Source organism: Diospyros lotus, chromosome 1 (assembly GCF_014633365.1).
Source record: "Diospyros lotus cultivar Yz01 chromosome 1, ASM1463336v1, whole genome shotgun sequence".
Classification (NCBI taxonomy): domain Eukaryota; kingdom Viridiplantae; phylum Streptophyta; class Magnoliopsida; order Ericales; family Ebenaceae; genus Diospyros; species Diospyros lotus.
Genome location: NC_068338.1, coordinates 28,400,280 through 28,425,198, shown reverse-complemented (window position 1 = coordinate 28,425,198; position 24,919 = coordinate 28,400,280). Strand labels below are relative to the sequence as shown.

The 24,919-nt window shown below is 34.2% G+C and overlaps 1 pseudogene; it reads right to left on the bottom strand.

Annotated features, from left to right (window-relative positions):
* Positions 1–2,985: 2,985 nt before the first annotated feature.
* Positions 2,986–14,925, bottom strand: LOC127788193 (heat shock cognate 70 kDa protein 1-like; annotated as a pseudogene).
* Between the last annotated feature and the right edge of the window lie 9,994 nt (positions 14,926–24,919).

The window sequence follows — 24,919 nt, the reverse complement described above, 5'->3', positions numbered from 1 at the left end:
TAAGCCAAAAATGAAAATTAATTTCATCATTTAATCCAATACCAAAAATCTTGTGATAAATTTTTTGATGGCATTTGGAATATTATCTTAAAAATGTTGTATAAAAAATCTTTTGAAAGAGCTTGATTCTAAAATAATATAGCCGTTGCTATAGTGATTTTTTAACCATTGCTACAATGATTTTTTGATTATAAATATGGTGTTAAGGGTTATAAGTTATAGGATCCAAAAGAGCCGAAAGTTTTAATTAACAAAGATATTATTTTTGATAAAATTGATATATTTCGTGGTTTGTTTGCAAATTAAAGAATCTAACCCTATAGGTTACCAAAGTTCTGATATTTAGGTAGAGCTTGAAATCAACAAGAGTTAAACATCTAAGCTTTCGTCATCTCAGATTAAGTCAAGCCCCAAGTCAAGTTCGAAAGCAAGTGCTAGTCCATTAGATTATTATATTGCTAAGAATAGACCCAGAAGAAATATTAGACCTCCTCAAAGATATGTTGAAACTGATCTTGTTACATGTGCTTTGAATGTGGTTGATGATAATCCTATAAATATGTTGACCAAGTCCCTACTTATTACAAAGTTCGAGCATTGCATAGATTTGGTTGGTATTCATCAACGATATTGATTCTTCTTGATTTTGTTGGAAGAAAGAATTCTGGATAATTCCCTTTGTGGATTTTGAGTTAAGATGGAAATTTGTGATAATTATGACTTAAAATCCTAATTTATCTGTGATTGGGTTTCCTAATTTGACTATGATTAGAATTTTGAATTTGACTGTGATTAGAATGTTATCAAATTCAATTTTAGGTGAGATTTATCTCATCTGGAGGAATCCTTATAAATCATCTTTCGATCAGGATATAATTTCCTATATACATTTGTAGATTATTTTAATTTTATAAATATATGCCAAGTCATTAGAATTAGTGTGCTAATATCACTTTTATTGTAGCAATATTTGTTTAGTGATATTGAATTCTTTTTGTCTATGATTTTTCTCTATTTGAGTTTTTTTACGTAAAATTCTATATTCGTGTATGTAATTGATGATTTAATCGTGATTTGTATTTAATTCAAATTCATAACAGGTGGTTATGTTTTTGAACAAAAGTTACTAATTTTGGTCCATCAAGAACCACTAGAATTTTCTCCATAATTGTTAGAAACATTTTTCAAGCATGCATTCAGGGATTATTGTTTGGCTTACCCTTTTTTCATCAGCTTTTAAGTTGAGTAAAGTTTAAAAATTGGGTAATGTTTAAATTCATAAGGTATTTAAATAAATATATTTTTAAGCTATTAATTAATAATTATGTGTTTGATTTGAAAAAAATGATAAGTTATCAGAAATTAACAAAAGACAAAAATAAACATGTTATATAATGCAAATAAAATTTATCTTTTTGTTAATTTTTAATAAAAATGTTCAATATATTAATTCAATATAATTAATATATATGTTATAGAGAGAGAGAGAGAACGGAATCGCAAAAGGCGACAACGACGATGAGAGGAGGTGGTGATAGAGGCAACGGTGATGACAGAAGACGACGACAGTGGTGACCAAGGATGAGTCTGATGATGACGAGATTAGAGAAGACAGATGGATGATATGAATTAGAAATGTGTGTTTTGTTTTAGAGTAAATAAATAATTTAATCGGTTAAAACAAAAACCTCCTAGTTGCATTTTTAGAAAAGTTGGCGGGAGCTTTTGCCAAACCCAGTGAAGTAGCTTTTAAGCTTAGTCGCATGTAAACGGTTGAATATTGTTAAACATTTCAAAAAAATAGATTATACAATTTATAAGTTAAAATAATTTATAAGCGGTGAAACCGGCCAAACCTGTCTAAAGCTTTTGACTTCTGAGCTTTTAAGCTCCTTTTTTTCCTCGTCTCACACAGAAATTTGACTGACAATTGATGTACGGCATGTTATGTTGATCTAGCAATGGTGGTAACGCTGTTGATAAGCAATTTTTCGATGTATGAGCTTCATAGAATGTCGTTTCCTAGAGACCACCACGAAGAAAAATTTCCACTATGAATTTCGGGAGGGTCATTATTCTGAACCACCAAAATCCAATTGGTTAAATTTCCTTTCCAAGTACCATTAACCAAACAGAGTAACAATGGATAACTAGAAATAAAGCATAACCGACCTTGAAATATCAAAATTGATGGCTCCAGATCATAAATGCCATCAAATACCAAGTTCAAAGTTGTTGCGTTTTATAGTGTGTCTATGGGTGGTTGTCCCACATTTGTTGTGTAAAGAGGTGAGAGTGGGTATTTATACTCCTCCCTCACACTTGGATTTGGGCCTTGGCAGCGGCGACGCGCACGAGGGCCAAGGGGTTCGCCTGCTCGTGCGCGTCGCCACTGCTGTCCGTCCGGTCGGGCGAGTGGGGCATTGAAGCCTGCGTTCAATGCGAGCTTCAATTCGAAGTTTCTTCGGTGTCTCGACCCAGCCTATAAAAGGCTGGTCGCGCCTCGCTCTTGGATCATCCGAGTTCAGAGTATTCCCTTCTTTCCCAAGTTCCGTCTCACATAGAGAGTGAGTCCCTTGAGTTCTGTCAAATCCGATCGATCGAGGTCGCTGTCCGTTTGGAGTAGACCGTTGTATCCCGTTGGCAGTCGTCGGAGCTTGCGAGTGACTGAAGCAGGGCGTTACTGTCTTCAGGTCAACGCCTTCTGCGTGCCTAGGTCTTCCTATGTCTTCATTGCGGTTGTTGTCTTCGAAAACTGGGTTTGCATCTCTGTTCTCCCAAGCTTGCTGCCATTAGTATATATATTGTTGTTGGTTTTTGACATACTGTTGTTATTTGTTGAGTTCGCGGCAACTGGATTGAAGTAGTTTCACGTTCTGTTACTGTTGTTATTAACTACTTTGGGGCTAGTCGATTGTGTAACTTGCTACACTATTGTATTGTTGTTCTAACAAAAGTTTCCCCCCAATCGGGGCAATGCAAAAATACTATGTACCACCCAGCCAGTAAATAATATAGTTCGCTCAAGGAGAGAACACTGCCTAGTCAACTTCCTCAATCTTGGGGCCAGCACCACTTCCACCAGCGGGAGGAGCATCATCATCCACGGACCCTCCCATGTCACCACCAGCACCTTGGTACATCTTTGCAATGATAGGGTTGTAGCTGCTCCCGAGCTCCTTCATCTTATCCTCGAACTCGTCAGCTTCTGCAAGTTGGTTGCTGTCAAGCCATGAGATTGCCTCGTTGATAGAATCTTCGATCTTTTTCTTGTCCGCTGGGCTAAGCTTGGCACTGACCTTCTCGTCCTTCACGGGTTTCCTCATGTTGTAGGCATAGTTCTCTATTGCGTTCTTCGCCTCCACTTTCTTTTTGTGTTCCTCATCCTCGGCCTTGTAATTCTCTACATCTTGCACCATCTTCTCTATTTCTTCCTTGGAGAGCCTACCCTTTTCATTGGTGATGGTGATCTTGTTCTTCTGGCCAGTGGTTTTGTCCTCAGCGGAGACATTCAAAATACCATTGGCATCGATATCGAAGCACACGTTGATTTGAGGCATGCCTCTAGGGGCAGGAGGGATGCCGGAGAGCTCAAATTTACCGAACAGGTTATTGTGCCTTGTTCTTGCCCTCCCACCCTCAAAGACCTGAATCAGAACTCCAGGCTGGTTGTCAGAGTAGGTTGAGAATACTCTCTCTTTCTTGTTGGGAATGGTGGAGTTTCTTGGGATCAAAATAGTCATCACTCCATCAGTCTCCAGTCCAAGGGAGAGAGGGGTGACATCTAACAGAAGCAAATCCTGGACCTTCTCATTGCCTTCTCCACTCAAAATAGCAGCTTGAACAGCAGCACCATAAGCAACTGCCTTATAGGGATTGATGCTCTTGCAAAGCTCCTTTCCATTAAAGAAATTCTGCAACAACTGCTGCACCTTTGGAATCCTTGTAGATCCACCAACAAGAACGACATCATGGATAGTGCTTTTATCCATCTTGGCATCCCTTAAGACATTTCTCCACCGGCTCCATGCATTTCCTAAAAAGATCCATATTCAACTCCTCGAATCTAGCACGAGTTATAGTGGAATAGAAGTGTTATATTTTGTGAAACATAAAAGAGGCCCAAGTCTGGGGGGCCTCTTATGGCAACCTGGGCTGGCCCTTTAGGCGCCCACTGGAGGGCCGCAAGACGCAGCCAGCTTGGGCCAAGCCCATTTCTCATATCACTTGATCTCTTGTCGTTTTGCCTGCTGCTGCTCCTTTTGCACGATTCAATCTAGTCCATCGGCGCTGCTTTTGCTGAGGCAATCCGAGCCATTCATTTCGTTTATATCTCGCCTCGAGATTGTCGTTTTCTGATCGCATTGAAGACGAGCTTGAATGAGGGGGTGGGGAGAGGGTCGGTCATTTTTCTAGGGTTTCATCTTTTACTCTCTCTCTCGTTCTCTATCTGTAAATGTTGTATAGTTCGTCTTCTGTAAGTGCTTCCTGATTTTGTGTTGTGTAAGGAAAGCTCCTAATCTGTAAGTGATTTTGTGGCTTACTGTTTTAGAAAATCAGGGTTGTTTTGTTATTGTTTTGATGTAATCAGATTGAATCTATTTAGTGGAAGTGAGCTCTTCTCACTGGAGCTCAAGTGGACGTAGCCCTATTTTTGGGGTGAACCATTATAAAATCTTGCGCCTCTTGTTTCTGGTTTATGTTTAAAATACTGTCAATATTGGCTGCGTTTAATTTTTCAGTTCGTGTGAGTTCATCTGTGTGAGATTTTGACGGTGTGTTTGTGTTTGGAGATTTTGCTATCTCTGTTTGTTTGTAACAAGAAGTCAACGCCCTCAAACAGTGAGTCAATCTCAATGGTAGTCTGAGCAGTGGAGGAAAGAGTTCTCTTTCCCCTCTCACAAGAGGTCCTCAGTCTACGAAGTGCCCTGGGGTTGCCACTGATATCCTTCTTGTGCTTCCTCTTGAACTCCTGAACGAAATGATTCACCATTCTGTTATCAAAATCCTCTCCTCCAAGATGAGTATCACCAGCTGTGGCTTTCACCTCAAAGATACCTTTTTCAATAGCGAGCAGGGAAACATCAAAAGTACCACCACCAATACTAGTTGCTTTCTTGTCAAGACCATATGCAATGGCAGCAGCAGTTGGCTCATTGATAATACGCATGACATTGAGCCCGGAAATAACACCAGCATCCTTGGTAGCCTGTCGCTGTGAGTCATTAAAACAAGCAGGGACGGTGACAACAGCGTTCTTCACAGTTGATCCAAGGTATGCCTCGGCAATCTCCTTCATCTTTGTGAGAACCATAGAGGATATCTCTTCTGCAGCAAACTGCTTCTCTTCACCCTTGTAGTTGACAACTATCATGGGCTTGTCACCAGGACCAGCAACGACTTTAAATGGCCACAGTTTAATGTCACGCTGAACAGAGGTATCGCTGAATCTCCTCCCAATGAGACGTTTTGCATCTGAAGAAAAATTAGGTAAGTAAACTTGAAAAAACACAACTACTTCTTATAAGGACAAAGATGGTAGGCATACAGCATATTTTGATAGCAAATAATCTTTTATTAAGAAATACGTAACATAAACATTACAAGATAAGAGAGAAAAATCATATCCAACCCAGTAAACTTTTATATAATCATAATTTCTATTGAGTCGAAATCAAACTGTGAGAAAAAGGCTATAAAATCCCAAAACAAAGTGATACCCAGAACTATTGTAATTATGGAGAAGCCCACGTGGAGTGTGGAATGAGTGGAGAAAGCCTTGGAGACAAATCCGTAAAGGCCTTACAATAACGAAGCAACAGAAGCAATACAGAAGTCATAAATTTTCATTCTTAATCCCATTGCAGGAGGCAACAAAGACTATAAACATTAACCTTACTAAATATAATATGATTTAGTAATAAAATGTCTCTGCAAAAAATAAAAAAACCAGCAAAATCAAATTCCTCAAACAAACTAGTTCACTTTCCAAAGAAATGATAGACAACCTAATCTCATACACAGATTAACAAGGAGAAGTAACTCCACCCGTGACGAGGATTACAGTGCATATTAATTAGGTTTTATCGAAATAATCTAAAGCATAGTGGTTTTTTAACCGAACGTGCATACCAACCGTGTGTGCCGACATGGGTGAAACGCCTGTCAAAATTAGAAACAAGCAATTTCACCTCCGTCATCTCATGCGCTCAGCACAAGCGATTGTCTCAAAAATCATTATCCTAATCTAAAATAGTAACCCAAAATTATTCAATTAGCCAACTTCCATCACACCCAAAAGCCCAAGCCAGATACGAAACAAAAGCTTAGTCGGTACAATTTCACTAACGTTATGTTTGGCAGTTGTGGAGGCAGGAAAAGAAATGGGGAGTTCCTTTATTTTTGTTTAGATGTTTAAAAAGAGAAAATGGAAGATGGTGTTTTTTTCGTGTTTTAAATTTTAAATTTATTTTCAATAATGTGTTTTAAATATCTATTTTGAGATTATTGAAAATGTATTTTTTTTTATCATTCTGAAAAATTATTTATCAAAATAAAAAATCAGAAAACACATTTACTTTAAAATTTTAAGAAAATTTATTTTATAATATTTTATTTAATAAATTTGATTTAAAGTAAATTGTAAACATTTATTACAAGAGATAGCAGATAAACATTTATTACAAGAGTAAATTATAAATTTGATTTAAAGAATTTAAATTATAATATAAGAGATAACAAATAATCTAACCGTATATAATGCATTAAAATTACAAAGTGTTTTCTAAATTAATTTTTAATTTGACTCAACTATTAGTTTCATAATAAATTTATTTTTACTTATAAATTGAAATCTATCGTTAATTTCGAAATTTAGATTATCCACGACATGAGACATTGAAAAAAAAGAATTATAAATCACAAAATAACAGAACATTGGTTTATCATAAACAAAATCCAAAATTTTAAAAATATAATTGAAAAGAAAATCAATACAAAAAACCCATATTACATATTCAATTTAATATTCAAACAAACAAAACAAAAAAACTTATATATATATTTTGATTCTCCTTCAATGCTATTACACAAGATTATTACAATTACATCAAGGTTATAAATCATTAAATTAAACCCTAATTCTAAAATTGAAACCCCCAAATCCAAAACCTGAAGAGAAGAACCCACGGGAGTAAGAAATCAAATCACAGAGGAAAGAAATGATTGGCAAAGACGGGGTGAGCTACAATTAGAATGGCAACAATGACTAGGGTTGTTGGTTGCGATGCTCGATCATTCGATAGTTGAGCGATGGAGGCAATGATAGTGGTGGTGGGTGTGGATGGTGATGGTAGTGGTGATCGAGTCTTGAAGAGAAGAAATAAGAGAGAAAGAAGGACTAGAGAGTGTTTTTCGTATTTTAAATTCAAAGAGGTTGTTTTGGCCGAAAACAGTCAATATGTAATTTTAATATTTTGAATTTTTAGTATTTTTTTTTATGTTTTGAAAATATATTTTTAAAAATAGATAAATAACACATTTTGAATATTTTTAAAAATTGAGAACGAAAAATAATTTAAAAACAATAAAAAGAACATGCCCAAAATAATTCTCTTTATTTGAGAGTTTAAAAAAATAAAAATTAATAAAAGGGTTACAATATTAAATTTTTTATATAACTTTTATATTTTATATTTCAATATATGACAAAAAAGCAAACAAATAAAAAAATTAATTGAAAATGACCCGTATCCTAATCCTGTTCCCTTTTTCTTTCAAAACATCTTCCAAACAAGGGACTTGTTCCCCCCCCCCCCCCCCCCCCCCCTCCCTGGCTATTCAGACCCTTTCCTTTCCACCTATTTGCACAATTATTTTGACAATTTATGTCAAAATGACAGATACATCCTTAATCTAAATGATTAATTTACCTTTAATTTTTGAGGCAACTATTATGTTGCCCACCATCGGGCAACATAACAGTTGCGTGACTGAGACAAGGGGGTCGACCACATGCATAAGGCCCACCCCTTCTCTCTCAGTCGGACAACTACTATGTTGTCAGACGGTGGGTAACATAACAGCTCTGTAACTTTTGATGCCCAATTTGAATATCATAGCGGGCCATACAATATCTCTCTATCTCTCGCTCTTTCTCTCATTGCGACAGTCTTTCTAGTCAGATTCCTTCTTTAGGCAACATCGTCTTTCCAACCAAATTTCGACATCAAGAACTTCGATAGTCACGTTTTTAGCATAATCTGATTGTGACTGATTTATGTTGTTCATTAAATAATTTTTTCTCTAAAATTTTAAAATAAACGTGTTTTTTATTTTTTTTTATTTTGAAAAATAATTTTTTATAAAAAAGTACGTTTTTAAAAATTTATACTCAAAATTAAAAATTAAAATACGAAAAAAAAAAATCACCTTATTTCTTATTTAAACATTTCCAATTTGACATTAGGTTAGTATATTAGAGCATTTAAATGCTGATGACATTTTGAACAGTTTGTCTATGTAACGTTGGGAAATTTGAGAATCTGATTAGTAGTATCAAACTTGAATGATCAAGGATCTAAGCCAAACATCATGAGTCATAATTGTTGGTATCAAACTTGAATGTTCAATGATCTAAAAGAAAAAAAAAATAGTGATAATTGTTGGTATCAAACTTGAATATATCAATGATCTAAAATAAATATCATCAGTGATAGTTGTTGTACTACAATTGTGTTTGTAAGCATGATGAATTTAACTTTCCAACTTCAATGTGTCTAATCGTGTTATATCATTGAAAACAATTCTCAAATGAATCAATAGTTTATTTAAAAAACACTCCAAAATACTTTGCTAATAAAATTATTATTTTTTAGATTGTCTTATATTTAAATTCAAATAGCCCAAATTAAAATATCTTAAAAATATGATTTTTATATATAATTCAAAACTATCTTATTCTCTGCATAAGTATAATATGATTATTAACATTAAAGAAATATGATTTTGGTGCTTATATTTTTAATTTAAAAAAACAAAATCAATAATTAAAATTAAAAATCACACTAAGAAAACAAAAAATCAAAAAAAAAAAAAAAAACCTTCCAATATGAGACGTCGACAATAAATAGGGGAGGAGACGCTGGCGGCAATAGCGGGGAAAGGACACGACAGTGGTAGCAAAGGGAAGAAAAGACGTCGGGAATAGTAAAATGGGCTAGTCCAAGTAGATGAGAGAGAGAGGCGGGTGAAAGAGACGCTGGCGGCAGTGACAAGAGGAAGAGATGACGATGACAGCACAGAGATGAGGAGATGTCAACATGACCGGTTTGAGTAGGCAAAGGGCGTGTGGAGGTGAAGCCAACGACGATAATGGGTAGAGATCCCGACAACAAAGGAGGAAGAAGAGACTATGAGAAAAGGAGAGAGAGGGAATGAATGAGGAAGAAAGAGCAAGTATTCAAATTATTGATTATTTGGGTCAATTTATTGTGATATTTTGGTGTTAAAATATCACGATAAATTGAATTATCCAATCAATTGTTAAAACAATTGTGCAAATAACATTTCCCCTTCATCACCTCAATCCAAACATAACTTAAGTCATTCGTTAATTTGGATGGAAGAAAAAACTACTATCAAATCAGAAGAAGTAAAAAACTGCAAAACAACAATGACTGAGAGATTAAACAAAACTAGATCCAAACTTGATCCAAAAACATTGCAATCCAACAGAGAAAATAGAGCAAATATTCGACCACAAAGTAACTGCATCTATATTTTATAGATTCGTAATCATGCAAAGGGCTCATTCATATACATACAAAGGCTGCTTGGCTTACCGCTATTTAAATGACTTTTAAGCCTTCTTACTTAAAAATTGTGCAAAAGTTTAAAATTAGCTATCTTTTAAATTAATAATGTATTTGAATAAGGATTATGCTACTTGTACAGAAAAGTTTTACAGGAAGCTTTACGGAAAGAATTAAATTTTATTTTTAATTTTTTTTATCTTATTTTCTTTCTGAAATCCCGCCAACGCCTTTTCACTCCCCCTCTCTCCCTCTTTCACTGCTCTCCCACTCTCCCTCTGAATCCCGCCGCTACTTACACCGTCCTCCATCACTGCTTGCACTGCCTGTCTTCGCCCACTCCACCGTCGCTCGCACCGCCTTCGCCCCTTCCCACCGCCGTCGCGCCCCCCCCGGCACTGCCGTCGCCCCTTCCCCATCCCGCCCCGGGCGCCGCTCACCCCACACCCACCGCCGTTGCAGGTTTGAAAGGAATGACAAAAACTTGCCAAGTGTGACGTTCTCGTCGAAGAAGCTGATAGGAATGGGATTCAAGTTCAAGTACAGCTTGGGGGACATGTTCAAAGGAGCCATTGACACCTGCAGGGAGAAGGGATTACTTCCCTACTCCTTTGAAACCCCTGCCGATGACCATCCCTCCCAAAGCCCTACCACTGGCACCTAGATTTTGAATCATTCACCAAATAAAAAAGCTAGCTTAAGTAATGATCCCTTTTTTTTTTCTTTCTGTTTTTCTGTTTTTGACAATTGGCTTTAAGCAATTGTCTTCTTAAATGGGCTCTTTTGTTATCTTTTCAAAAGAATAATTGAATGGATGATGTGCTCCCGCTGTGATTAAAGGAAGAGCTAGCCCTGTTAATGTTTTCTGCATTCTATTCTCGAAAATACAATAGGTAGTGGATCATCAACTTGTCAACTGAAATTGTTGAGGAAATGAATTCTATTTTGAGGGAAAATTCATGTTCTATCTGGGAATGAGGGGGAGACAGCTCCAGATACAAAAATTGAGAAGTTATAATTGCTAGATTTGCCCAAGAAGGGAAGGAAATGGAACTAATTAACTTCCTATAATTTGGAGATCTATGTTACCCCTGTTACAAAAATTATTAAGGTAATCAAAGAGTGAAATGATTTCAGGTTTCAATTGCGATAATTGCAGTTGCAGTTGAATGCCCTATTGGAAAATCACCAAATCGGGTCCATAATCAATCACATGGCAAATCAAGTTCTTGCGTTCCAGAGAAACTACAATGCCATTCCCATGTTCCTATCATTCTTACATCAACTACTCTAGAAAGTGAAGAATAATGGATGCATTGAGCATTTGTGGGAAAACATTCATATGAGTCAATCCTAAGTAATCTCCTATTCAAGACTAAATACATTATTCGGCCTCAAGTACATCCGGATGTTGCAAATTTGTCATGACCAGTGACCAAATCCCACAGGGCATAAACATGGTAAATCACTTCTAAACGGAACCATTCCCTTGTTGGTTTATATAATGCAACCTCAAGGAATAGTAGAAAAATCATCACTTCACCTAATACCATCCCTATTTCCAGCCTCAAATTCTATCAATCTTTGTTCCCAATATTCCCACCTTCAAACTTTAGCTCTAGCCTTTAGCCATGGAAGTTTCTCCACCGTCGGCCACCGTATGTGTCACTGAAGCTTCCGAGTTCATCGGCTCGTGGCTCGTCATGAGGTTTCTTCAACGCGGCTATACTGTTTGCGCAACCGTTCGCGACCCAGGTACACAAACCAGTTTTAGTTCCAATCCATTAATGGGAAGAATTCAAGCAGATCAAAGGGAAGAAGAATTAGAATAAGGAGAACAATTCTATGATGATTTTTCGTTTAATGTTAGGGAACATGAAGAAGGTGAAGCCGATGATGGAGTCGCCAAATGCCGACACCAACTTGATGCTGTGGAAGGCGGATTTGGGCAAAGACGGGAGCTTCGATGGCCATCGAAGGTTGCTCCGGCATGTTTCGTGTGGCCACGCCCATGGGCTTCGACTCAAAGGACCCTGATGTTCGACGGCGGTGGTGTGGTCGACCAGGTGGGGACAACGGCGAGCGGTGCAAGTGGTGATGGCGGACAATGCAAGCGGCGATGGCGGACAATTGGCATTAACAGTGAAAGAGGGAGAGAGGGGGAGTGAAAACTGAAAAGGCGTTGGCGGGATTTCAAAAAGAAAATAAGATAAAAAAATTGAAAATAAAATTTAATTCTTTCTGTAAAGCTTCCCGTAAAACTTTTCTGTACAAGTAGCATAGTTTTTTGAATAAGGGTTGTGCTGTTTGTACAGAATGGTTTTACAGAAATTTTACAGAACGAGAGATATCGCGAGAATTTGGCGATATATTGGATATAAATTGAAGCAACCTAATCACGATATATTGATGAGAAATCGAATTAAATGAAAAAGAGAGAAACAGAGAGAGTGAAACCCTCCCCTCTTTCCAAATCTCTCATCCCTTGATCGAGCCACCATTCAAGCTACTTCCTCCTGATCTCGCCACTGCCACCGCCTTCAAGCTCCCACTGCGCACTGTGCACAGCCTCCTTCTGGGCTCTATGAGTTTTCTGGGCTCGACGATCTTCTTCTGTCTTTGACAGCAAAATCAATCACGGCGTTGACTGAGAGATCAAATGAAGAAGAACAAAGAACTTGTATTTCTTCTGATTTTTCATGTTAAGGTAGATAACTATTTATAGGCTCAGATTGCAACGGCTCATACAAAAAGTCAAATGTTTTTACTTATTTTTGCTATTTATTCTTCAATTTCTTAACTCTTCAGCTTCAGTTTCTTCTGTCTCTTGAATTCTCCCACAGCTTCAGTTTCTTCGATTTAGCTAGAAAATCCATCTTTTTGGATTCGTATATATAGTCATAGATATATCAGAGTATTATATTTATGAAGAATTTTTTTGAAAATTTTTTCTTGTTAATTAAACAAAGAGGTTATTAAGGCTGTATTTCCACTTTCATCAATGTTTTTCTCCGGTGGCCGGAGAGTGAACCGACGGTCGTGAAAGGAAGAGGCAGAGACGGATAGGGCCGACACTGGGTGGTCGGAGGGTGGGTCGATGGTCGTGAAAAGGGGTGAAAGGGAGAGGCAAAGGCAGATGGGGTCAAGGCGGTCTGCAACAAGTAAAGGGAGAGTGAAAGAGTCTTTTAGAGTTTCACAGTCATTTATTAGAGGGTCAATCAAGTCATTTTATCTTATTCTGTAACATTTCTGTAAAAATCATTCTGTACAAATAGCACAACCCTTTGAATAAATGTACTTTAAATTGTCATTTATTTAGTTATGTGTTTGATTTGAAAAAATTAATAAATTATTAAAACTTAACAAAATTATTAAAATAAATATGTTGCTAAATAATATAAATAAAATTTATAAATAAATTAATTTTTAATAAAAATAAATTATAAATTGATATCTAATTAATAAAATTTTTATTATTACATGTTGATCAATTATATAAAATTATTAAAAAATATATTAAATATATATATATATATATATTGAGATGAAGACGATAACAACAGATGGAGATAGAGGCAACAACAATAGACAGAGGGCATGACAACGATGATGGAGATGGTGCTAGAGGTGGCGGCCATCATAGAGGAGATTGAGGCGGCGACGAAGGGCACGAATAGAGGCGGCAATGGAGGGAAGACAAAAGGATGAAAGAGAGAGATAATGTTAGAAATATAATTTTTATTTGAGGGTAAAATTATAATTTGGTCAACAAAATAAGCTAGTAACAACGTTTTTTAAAAAATTGGGATAAGTTTTTTAAAATGTTGTGGTAACAATATTTAAACTCTTTAATTTTAACAAACGTGTAACAAAATAAGTTATAGAGCATTTATGCTCTAGTGACAACTTATAAGTAGTTAAAATAGAGTGCCAAACACACAGGGAGACTGTTTGGCTTACTTTTTTTTTTTTTTTTAATTTATAAGTTTTTGTACTTATAAATTGTATAAAGTTTAAAAGAGGGTAACATTTAAGTTGATAACGTGTTCAAATAAATATGCTTTAAGCTATCATTTATATAGATATATATTTAGTTTAAAAGAGCTGATAAGTTATCACAACTTAATAAAAAAAATGAAAATGAATATATTGTTGAATAATACAAATAAAATTTATAAAAATATTAATTTTTAATAAAAATAAATTATAAATTGATATCTAATTAATAAAATTTTTACTATTAAATATTAATAAATTATATACAATTATTAAAAAATATATTAATATAATATTTTATATTTAAATTAGGTATAATCTATAAAAATGTTAAATATATTAGTATATATTTACGTTAAATATATATTATATATATAGTGAACAAAGGAGAAGATGGAGGATGACGCTGATGATGACGATGGCGATGTCGACAAACGATAGCAACGGACATGGAGGAAGTAGGCAACGGCGACGAACATAGAGAAGGCGACAATCAATGGGAATGGGTCTAAAGGCGATAATTGATGGGGATGGAGATGGAATTAGAGGCGACGAATATTAATGGGGATGGAACTAGAGGCAACAGCTGTCATGGAAGAGATGGAGATAGTGAAGACGACAACAATGGAGAAGATGTAGGTGAGGCATCGATAGAAAATATAAAGGGATGAAGGAGAAGGATAGATATGTGTTTGTTTAGTAAAGTTGATGGAGCAACTTATCACAAACGTTAAAAAAAATTATAAGCTCAATAGCGTTTTAAGTTCTTAAAGTTTAATAAATGAGTAGCTAAATAAACTATATAGATTATAAGCTGAAAATAAAACTTATGAACGGTCAAAACAGTAATCCAAACACCCTCCCATAATCCCATTAGAGATCTAATGGAGAAGAGGAACTTACCAAAGACGGTGTTGGCGGGGTTCATAGCGACCTGGTTCTTGGCGGAGTCACCAATGAGACGCTCAGTGTCGGTGAACCCGACGTAGGACGGCGTCGTTCTGTTGCCGTGATCATTGGCTATGATCTCGACCCGATTGTGTTTCCATACACCAACGCAAGAGTACGTCGTTCCTAGATCGATTCCGATAGCCGGACCTTCTCCTTTCCCAGCCATGGCTCCTTTGTTTGCTTAGCTTCGAAGGGTAAGTGAAAGGCGAGAAATAGAGACAGCCAGGGTCTATAGAGAGAACACTTTATAAAGAAAGAGGGAGAGGAATTACGGTTAGGGGTAAACAAAATACAGCTGTTTGTAACTTATGTACTTTCTAGAATGTTCCTTACTGTCGACCAGTCCGATGTTATCTTTTTCCAATTCCACTGGTTCCAGTCAATGGATTCAGATTTCTTCGGCCTCGTCCTCGGACACTGTGGAAGCCCAGTCCAGTCCAATGTTTGTGGAGGATGACCGGTGTCCAGGCTTTATAAAGGTTAGGTATACAACAGTCCGATTGGAGCGATTTTAAATTAAATTTTTATTGGTGATTTATTTATTTTTTAAATTATAATTAAATCATTGTATGTTTGAAATTTAAACTATAACTTAATAATTTTGATATTTTTATTTATAATAATTAATAAAAAATAAAATATAATAACAATAGTGATCTTTTTTATTTTTATCAAAAAATTTAAAAATTTTGACATTTGTCAATTAAATTAGCCCGCCAAAATTATTAATTTGCATGGTAATTTACTCTAAATTATTAAATAACAAATTATGAATTTATTATTTACCTGACAATCAATTAAAATGTATAATTTTATAATTAAATAAAAAATTCAAACTCTTAAAAGCTTAATTTTATTTGGGATTTGGATGGGTGAATGATTTAACAATTTACTGAAATTCAAAACTTAAATTAAATCACTTTAGATAATTTTTAAAATTATAAAACCATAACCAACCGTTTCTTTAGGAGTTTGGCAATTTAGCTCTATTTGGGTTAGTTTGGTTTTAGCCACTTTTTTGAAAAAAATTATTTTCATCCACTTAAACAAATTAATTGCTGAAAATAGTCACTTTTTAATTTTGACTCTGTCAATTATTTTTGTAACTCTATCATTTTTTTATAAGTTTTAACCTATCCAATTTTGACCCTATCACATTTTTAATTAAGTACAGTTTCAAAAAAAAAAATAACTATAGAGTGTAATTACTTTATTTGAGTGGCCGAAAATGATTTTTTCAAAAAAGTGGCTAAAAACAATTATGTACATTTGTTTCGGGCTAGTTATGAATTCTTCCCAACTTATTTTGGTATTTAAAAGAAAACAATTTGGACAAAAACAAAATAGATTTGGCTTAAGTAAACATTGTCTAGCAGTGTGCTTCCTTTTGTTTTTGTTTCTAATCTGTAAATCTTGAATTAGACACGATATTGGTCATAAATATTCTTTATCTGTATGAAATTCTCACAAGTTGTGAATTGAAATTGTGTGTATGATGAAGCCTTGGGAAGATGGCTTTTCTTTTTAGCCCTTAATGGAAAGTGTCTGGAAATGATTTATTAATCAAATTTATTAATTTATTTTAATAGTAGAATTTTATTAAAAATAGTTAATTTTATTATTTAATAATTAAATTTATTAAATAAAATATTATAAAATAATTTTTTTTTCAAAATTTAAAAATAAACAAGTTTTTTAGTTTTTTATTTTAAGAAACAGTTTTTAAAAATATCAAAAAGAACATTTTTTTTAAAATCTTAAAATAAATATTCAAAATTTAAAACTAAAATACAAAGAAAACAACACTTAATCCATGCATGCATGCTTGTGACAACAGATGAATCATTTACCCACCCATTCATAAGTTATTGATATCAATTAATCAATCAAACCCAAACCCATTTGTTAAAATTTTCAGTAAAATATCTTAATTAATTTTGAAGAATTCCTAATAAGTTCATTTCTTACTCCTAGTTGATTTCCTTTTTAATTTGTAATTTTATTTTCTAATCAATTTTCACCTTTTGTTAGGCAAGGAAACCTTATTTTTTATGAACAAAGAAAACAATCTATAAATAGGATACTTGATTTGTTATTCAATATGAGCAAATTATTTGTGAGAGACAGATGAGCGATAGAAATTATGTGTAATTTGATATTTTACTCTTGGTAATAAAATAGTTTTGATAATAACTATATGAAAATCAATCTCTATCTTATGGAGAAAATCAATCTTTAAATTTCTTTGAAACAAAGTTGTGAAAATTCCTATAGAAAAAATATTAAGTATGGTTGAGTGTGATTTGTTTCAAAATATATATTTGATAATCTCAACTTGCTTTCAAAAGAATCGAAATGAGGATTTGTTAAGTTTTCATTTTTTCAAAATGGATAGTCGACTATGTGGTTCATTCTGTTGACTATGCCTGAAAATAGTCGACTATGCTGTTAAGGATAGTCGACCATGCATAAGAATAGTCGACTATGCTGATTTGATCTGTCGACTATTTAAAGTTTTTGTCGACTATTTTTGGATCTGTCGACTATCATGTAAGGATAGTCGACTATGACTTTTCACCTGTCGACTATTTTTGTTCATGAATTTCAAAATTTTCCTTGTATTTCTGATCTGTTGACTATGTAAAAGGATCTGTCGACTATGATAAGTTTTGGTTGAGAAATAGTCGACTATGCTTTCTTATCTGTCGATTATGCCCAGTTTTATTTGAAGAAATAGTCGACTAACCTATTTGATCTGTCGACTATGTGTTTCACATAAACTTACAACGGCTAGTTTTTCAATCTCCAACAGCTAGTTTCTCATTCTTCAACGGCTCAATAACGGCTAGTTTTGTGCAAGACTTTTGGGATGCTTATATATACATATCAAAGAAATCAAGAGAAGGCCAATGGACGAGAACGAATTGATTTGAACTTACATTTTATATTCGTTTGTATTTACAGTGTTCTGTGCTTTCATTGTTATACTTTTCTCTTCAAGGCTTCGTTCTATTATTGTTAATACATTCATTTAAGCCTTGTTTAATCTTGAGAGACATTGTAACTAAGAGATTCATCTCTTAGATTCTCTCACATTCTATATTTCTTATGCTTCCTAGCTTGTGTAGCTAGAGGGTCCATTTTGAGTGGGAGGTTTTGTATTTCCTAGCTAGGTGCTAGAGGGCTTGCTTGTATAAGCAAAAGGTTGTAATTTCTAGTCTTGGAATCGAGGACCTACTTGGTTTAAGTAAGGGATTTTTAGTGGATTGTTTGCAAAATCCTTAGTGGGAGCTAAGGTAATGGTTTAGGCTTGGTTAAGTCAAACCACTATAAATCCTTTGTGTTATTTATTCCTTTTGCTTTACATTTGTCATTTCATATGTTCTATGTTTTAAATCACTAAAACCTCAATTAGGTCAAAAAGTTTTCAAAGTTCTGTCAAGATTTTTTAAAATATCCAATTCACCCCCTCTTAGTGTGTGCTATAGCACCTACCCGTTTTAACATAATTGAGATTTGAGTTTAGAGAAAGGATATTGAGATTTGTTATTGAGATTTGTAATTGTAAACTTTACTACATAATGATATCTTTTTTTATCGTTATGACGACCGTGATTTTTTCCTTTTAGGGTTTTCCACATAAAGACTCGAGTTTGAGTGTGATTAGATCTTTTGTTTTTTATCTTATTTTTCAACAAATGGTATCAAAACTTTGGTTATCAGTCGCTTAATACACAAAATATATGTCAATCATGATGAAGTTTGATTTTGAAATGTTCGATGGGAAGATCAATTTTGTTTTGTGGCAAATACAAGTCAAGAATATCTTGATCAAATATGCGTTACACAAGGTGTTGAAGAGCAAACCAACTCCTGAAGGCTCTGAAAAATTTGATAAAGTAATATACTAAAGGTGTAAACAATTTGGTCATGTGAAAAGGGATTGTGGCGCTTTATAAGCGAGTTTGGTAAAAGGCTTTAAAGATAGTGATGTTGGAGTTCATCTCTTAGATTTGTGGAAGATGAAAATATTCTCTAAAAAGATTGATACATCCTCATGGCATGCCCCTAGACCACCAAAGTTCCCATGAAATTAATGAAGATGTTATACTTCTAGTAGGTCCATAAATTTGCACATGGGCATTGGCTTGGCGATGATGCAAAGTGTGTGGTGGAAATGATGTCGATGTCTGAAGAGCTCCAAAGGAAGCCAAGCATGGGGTTGCACCATAGTTTTTCAGCAAGTTGCTTTTTGACATTGTCCATTGAAAATCTTAAGGCAGTATGTGCCTAACTGGTTGTACCTTTTATGGTGGGATACGGTGATCTTGGTGATAGAGGTCATGGTGATTATTGACAATAGATAATCATGGTTATCGTCGGAGAATAGATGAATATTTTTAGGAATTCTAGTTGAGATGGTGGTTTGTTGGGATTTTCAGTGAGAAATTATAATTAGCCTTAAGAATTTCCTAATAAGTCACTTTCCTATTCTTAGTAGGTTTTTTGTTTAGTTTGTAATTCTATTTTTTAGTCAATTTTCACTTCTTGTTAAGCAGGGAAATATTAGCCTTGGTGAACAAAGAAAACAATTTATAAATAGGATAGTTGGCTTGTTATTAAGTATGAGCAAATTATTTGTGAGAGACCAATAAGAGTTATGAATTAAGCGTAATTGAAATTTGAGTTTAGAGAGAGAATATTGAAATTTATAATGATATTTTGTTTTGTTATTCTAAAGCCTATGTTTTTTTCTGTTGGGATGAGCCATAAGCTTAACCCTAATCAACCCTTATAAATTCAAATAAAAGCGACCAATCCCTTACACAAAAGAACGGACAAAAACATACAAAAGCATAAAACAAATAAGCAATATCAACATAAGAGATTTACCGTGGTTCACCCATTAAAAAGGGTTACGTCCACGTTGAGTTTCGACAAAAGGAGTTCACTGCACTATAGGGATAAAAATTTATAGCCATCGATTACAAACCAAAACAACTCTCTGATCTCATTGTACAAAAATAATCCCTCAGAAATTTAACTCTGCCCCATAACCACAATCTAAGATTAGAGGCTTACAACTTAGAGAATAGAACAAAACAGAGCATCGAAACAGAGAGAATGAGAACAAGAGAATGATCAAAACAAACCCTAGATGCAGTGGATAATCGGAGGCCGTCTCTTGCATCATCCTGAGGAGACTGTAGCTGATATAAAGGAGACTCAAGCAGTGGAGATCGAGTCGTATAAAGGAGAGAGTAGAGCATCGACGATCGGGAGAGAGAGACAGACTAAAAGACAAAGATCAGCACGCCAAATGAAACGGCGAGGGGATTGCCGTTTTGGCCCTCCACTTAGGGCCCTAAACACTGTCATTTTGGGCAGCCATAGGGGTTGCCAAAATGACCCTCCTGCCCCTGCCAGAAACGGTGCCGTATTTGAAGCTTCACTTATAACATTTTCTTTTTAGAGTTTTTCACATAAAAATCTCTTGTATTCGAGTGTGATTAGATTTTTTATTTTTTATCTTTTTTTTAACACCATTTATGATGGGTTAGTTTATGAGTTTGGATCAAACGGCCGAAGATTTTAGATATACCATTCAACATCAGTTTTTCTTTTTTGAGAAAATTCTGAAGTTTAATTATTTAGGATAATCCAGTTATTTCAAGGCCCAATTCAAATCCATTCTTTAGCGATATCTGGAGCTACAAAACTTGGACCTATTCGGGCCCTAGAAACAGGGTAGTTAATTACCTTGGACCGAGACTGGCCCATGAAGGGAAATAAAAAACTGGTTCTCATTCATTGGGCAGGTGGACTGGACTAAGACTTACACAAGTGGGGGCAAAAAAAAAATCCTCCTATACCATCAAATTAGTTAATTTTTAATATTTTTAGCAACTACCTTTATTAATTTATGGTATTTAATTTAATATACAATGGTGAAATATAGGAAATATATTAATTACAAATTAACACATATCCAAACTAAAGAAGATTGAAATACAGTGGTGAGGGCAGTGACATGGTGACATGGCATGCCAAATTTGCATCATCTTGTGAAATTAAAATGTTTACTCTGGATGAGGAAATTAAATAGAAGAGGTGGATGCTTCAAAATGGTAACAGCATGAAATATATATGACTCTTTACTTTCTTTCCTTGACTATATAAAGTGTGAATCATGTCATGCCATCTACTTTCATGTTACATGCATGTGCAATAATTATCAAAAAGTTTCGCCTTCAACGCTCAATCAACTGCATGCAACCTCATATATATATATATATATAATATCATACATGCATGCTAATACAAATGATATTTTTATAACAACAACGTTTTGTCAAAAATGAATTTATGGGAAATGAAAGGCTCCAAATCATATCCTTATGATTGTTAGGAAGTCTTAGTCATAACGTTTTCTTTATTATAAACAATGTAAAGTAAATTAATTATACATTTCTTAAACTTTAGGTTTATGACTAATTAATAATCTCTAAAATTTTATTTTTTTTATTAAATTAGTGTTTCTCTTTTCAAAAAAAATTAAAGATTGATTTAGAGATAAATAAAAGTTTAATGGGTGTCTAGGTTAAATATATAAAGTTTAGGAAGTGTTCGATAAATTTATTTAACACTATTATTAAGGGGAGAGTGTCGTGGTTAATTTTTAAAAAAAATTAAAAATTAGTTAGATGAATTTTAAAATTTAAAGATTATAGGTACAAAATAGTTAAAAGTTAATAACATATTCCATGAATTTACTCGTATATATGTGTATATATAATATCTATAAAAATAAACAGACAAATATACAGACATATCCATGGACGGTTGACATCTTGGGCTTCATCAAGGGACCATGTGGGAGCCTTTATTTTCTGAAGCAGTTGATCCCCAAGCAATTTCACAATCCACGTCAATGGAGGATCCCATGCAGAGCTATATGTATGTAAAAGAAAAAGTAGGGTTCTATCCTCAACGTCCTTAGTGTGCTGTTGATTCGAGAAAAGCATACCATAGATTTGTCCAGAGAGAGAGAGAGAGAGATGAGGAAGGAGTAAAGGCTGCAAGGTTTGCTTCCTTTCCAACCATGCATCTATATATCCATCTTCAAGGAGAGAGAGAGAAGGGGGGGAAGCTGCTTTTTGCCATGAAAATGAGTAAAAAGACTCTCTCTCCTCTGTCAAACAAAGAAAAGAAAGCTAGCTAGCCAAGGAATTAGATTCCTACACTACACCACCGTCAACCTTCATTATTTCCACTAATCTCTCTCTCTCTCTCTCTATGTATAATACAAAACTTTCATTATTATAATTTTTTGAATTAAAGATCAATGAAGCTCATCAGCTCGATCCATGTTTAACATGTCCACTGAAAAATATGAGTTTCAGAAACATTTTTGGACAAAAAGCTGACAAGTTCCGCTCACGTGATGCTATAAATTAATATCTTCAATTATAATAGTAACCTGATCAGCTCATCCTTATAGGACATCGATCATACGTACTAATTAATTCTACATGCAATCGGAGCTTACATATATTTAACTATCCATTATGCCAATTCAATCCGCTTCATGTATTCAATTACCTTGCAGTTTTCTTTTTCTTTTTTTTTTAACAGCACATCAAAGTCTCATAAATCCAATGCATGTATTTTCTTTTTCTTTCTTGTGATAATTAAATGAGGAAAAAGAAAAAGATAGAAGAGAGAATGCCTGATCTGACATTAATATTAACTGAAAATATATAAGTAATAGTCTACTAAAAATAGATTCCGACATTTCATAAAAAAAAAATTTGATAAATAAATTCCAACATCCCTCAAATCAAAAAATTCAGGTCAACTCACTCACTGATATATATGGATGATCTGTACGTGAGTAGGGTCTCAACCAACTATTCTCCACTGTTCAATCACTAATAACCCATCCAAAACATTCAAAGGTAGTATGTGATGTTGTTTATTAAATAAAAGTTAAAAAGAACTTGTAACCAGACAATTAACTTGACTTGATGGATTTGAATATATATATATATATATATATAGCATGCTGAACTGGGTGTCTTTTGTTCTCTCAAATAATGAAACCATGAAACCCCAACATGACATTGATCAAGCACTAGATTAAAGACAAATCCAAGTATCCGAGGCGTTTTGCATGGTAAAATCTTTTTGAGGACATTATTAGTTGTGTTATCATATTTGTCATTGTTGTCGCAATCATCTTTATATATAGTGTACTAAACAAACACCTTTTGCTTTTCCTGGTACCCAAAAAAAAAAATACACAGAGTCACACTCCCAAATCATTCTCTCAAACTATTTATATTATTATCATCTTGAGGTAGCTAGCTTTTCCATCAAGTTTCTCTTATCGCATTGGAAATGTACATTGTTCGATTATGCTAACGCGGTATGACTTTTATTCCGGTAACTTTATATCTTTTATTAGGATTGGATCGTAGATTCGGCACACATAAAACAAAAAAATAAAAATAAAAATTTAACGTAATTTAATTTCAATATTTACAGATAATCTATTAAAGAGTAATTTTGCACTGTAAAACTATAAAACTCTCCCAAAACATATATTTTTGCACAGAGATTCTTTTAATTCTCTCTAATCTACATATATAATCAATTATCTATATCTATTCTTCTGAAGACTATTTATTCGTTGTTAATAAGAATCTCTCTCCACAAACACAAAAATATAAATTAATTACGTCACCTCAGATTATTGGTGTGGTCCAATATATACAATTGACCTAAGTGTGGCGATTTTATAAGCAACAACTTTAATTGGATTTGGTCTCTAATATATATCTCTATGATCCCTTATTAATTTGCAATTAAATTGAATTTGATTTATTTGAAAGATTGAATCCCAATCACACATGAATTTAAGAATATTTTTTTACAGCCAAGGCACAGTGCCAAGCGAAACTCACAAAAGACAGATGTAGTGAGAGACAAGTTTAGACCAATATTCAAAAAAATTAGAAAGGGCTAAAGCATAAATCAAGATCTATAAGCCATCCAATCAACCAAGGGAAAACAACAATAACACAATGGAAAAACGGCAAAACCTAACCGAAAAAGCAAACAAATTAATAATCAAGAAATTAAACTAAATCTCCAACCCTCAAGGCTCCTCGGTGATGACACATCAAAAATCAACATGGCGCACACAAAGAAGAAGCATTCGATCAGGCGATGGGACAAAGATCAAGATTCCACACTCAGCCCCAAACGACACATTTAATTAATTTTTCTGAAGATCATTAGTTTGATCTTAATTATTTATACTAACTGCAGTTCAATCCTTAGTTCTTTGTGGTTCAATTTTGGTCATTGTATGTATCTCAGTGTCAGATTCCGAATTTCTTTTTGGGTTGTTTTGGAAGCGGGTGTTTGCGTTATTGGGACTGCATTTTGCTGGCGTGGTTGTGAGGTTGTACAATTATTCTTAATTATTAACAAAATTCTCACCTTTTATAAAACAAAATTAAGATGATAGACGAGTACTCCAAACAGGGTTAGGAAAGCACCCGTCATGTCCAAAACTAGCAAAATCTTCCAAGATCCCATGGGTGAGCCCATTACTTTAATTAGGAGTTACCTAACAGATATTGAAAAGCTTGATTAGTTTGTCATGGTTGAAGGATGAGGAGAAAGCATATTTTTGGCAACTATACATATAACTAAAAAAATCAATGGTTAAACATTACCTAGAAAAATTATGTGACAGTATTTTTTCATAAATTTTGCACAATCTATTTATTTTTGTTTGGAAAAATAAATAAATTATGCAAAATTTATGAAAGAAAGGGGAAAATGGGGTGCATGAGTGAGTGGAGGCCTTTAATTTATGGAACAATGTTTTAGGCTTTTGTGGTGTTTATCTATGCCCATTAATTAATAATTAATTTAGGTTTGTTTCAAGTCTTTTGATGCCTTTCTTTTCTAGACGTAGGTGGTGGAGTCTCATCTGAATTGTTTGCTCTTAACATATCCAATTTGGAGCAATTTCTTTTACAATTCACTGTTTTCATCAATGTTAAAAAAAAAAATGGGGAGATGATAGTGGTGGCTAACGTGCATGCTTTTCCACCGCCCAAGATCCGTATATATTCCGTAGGTTG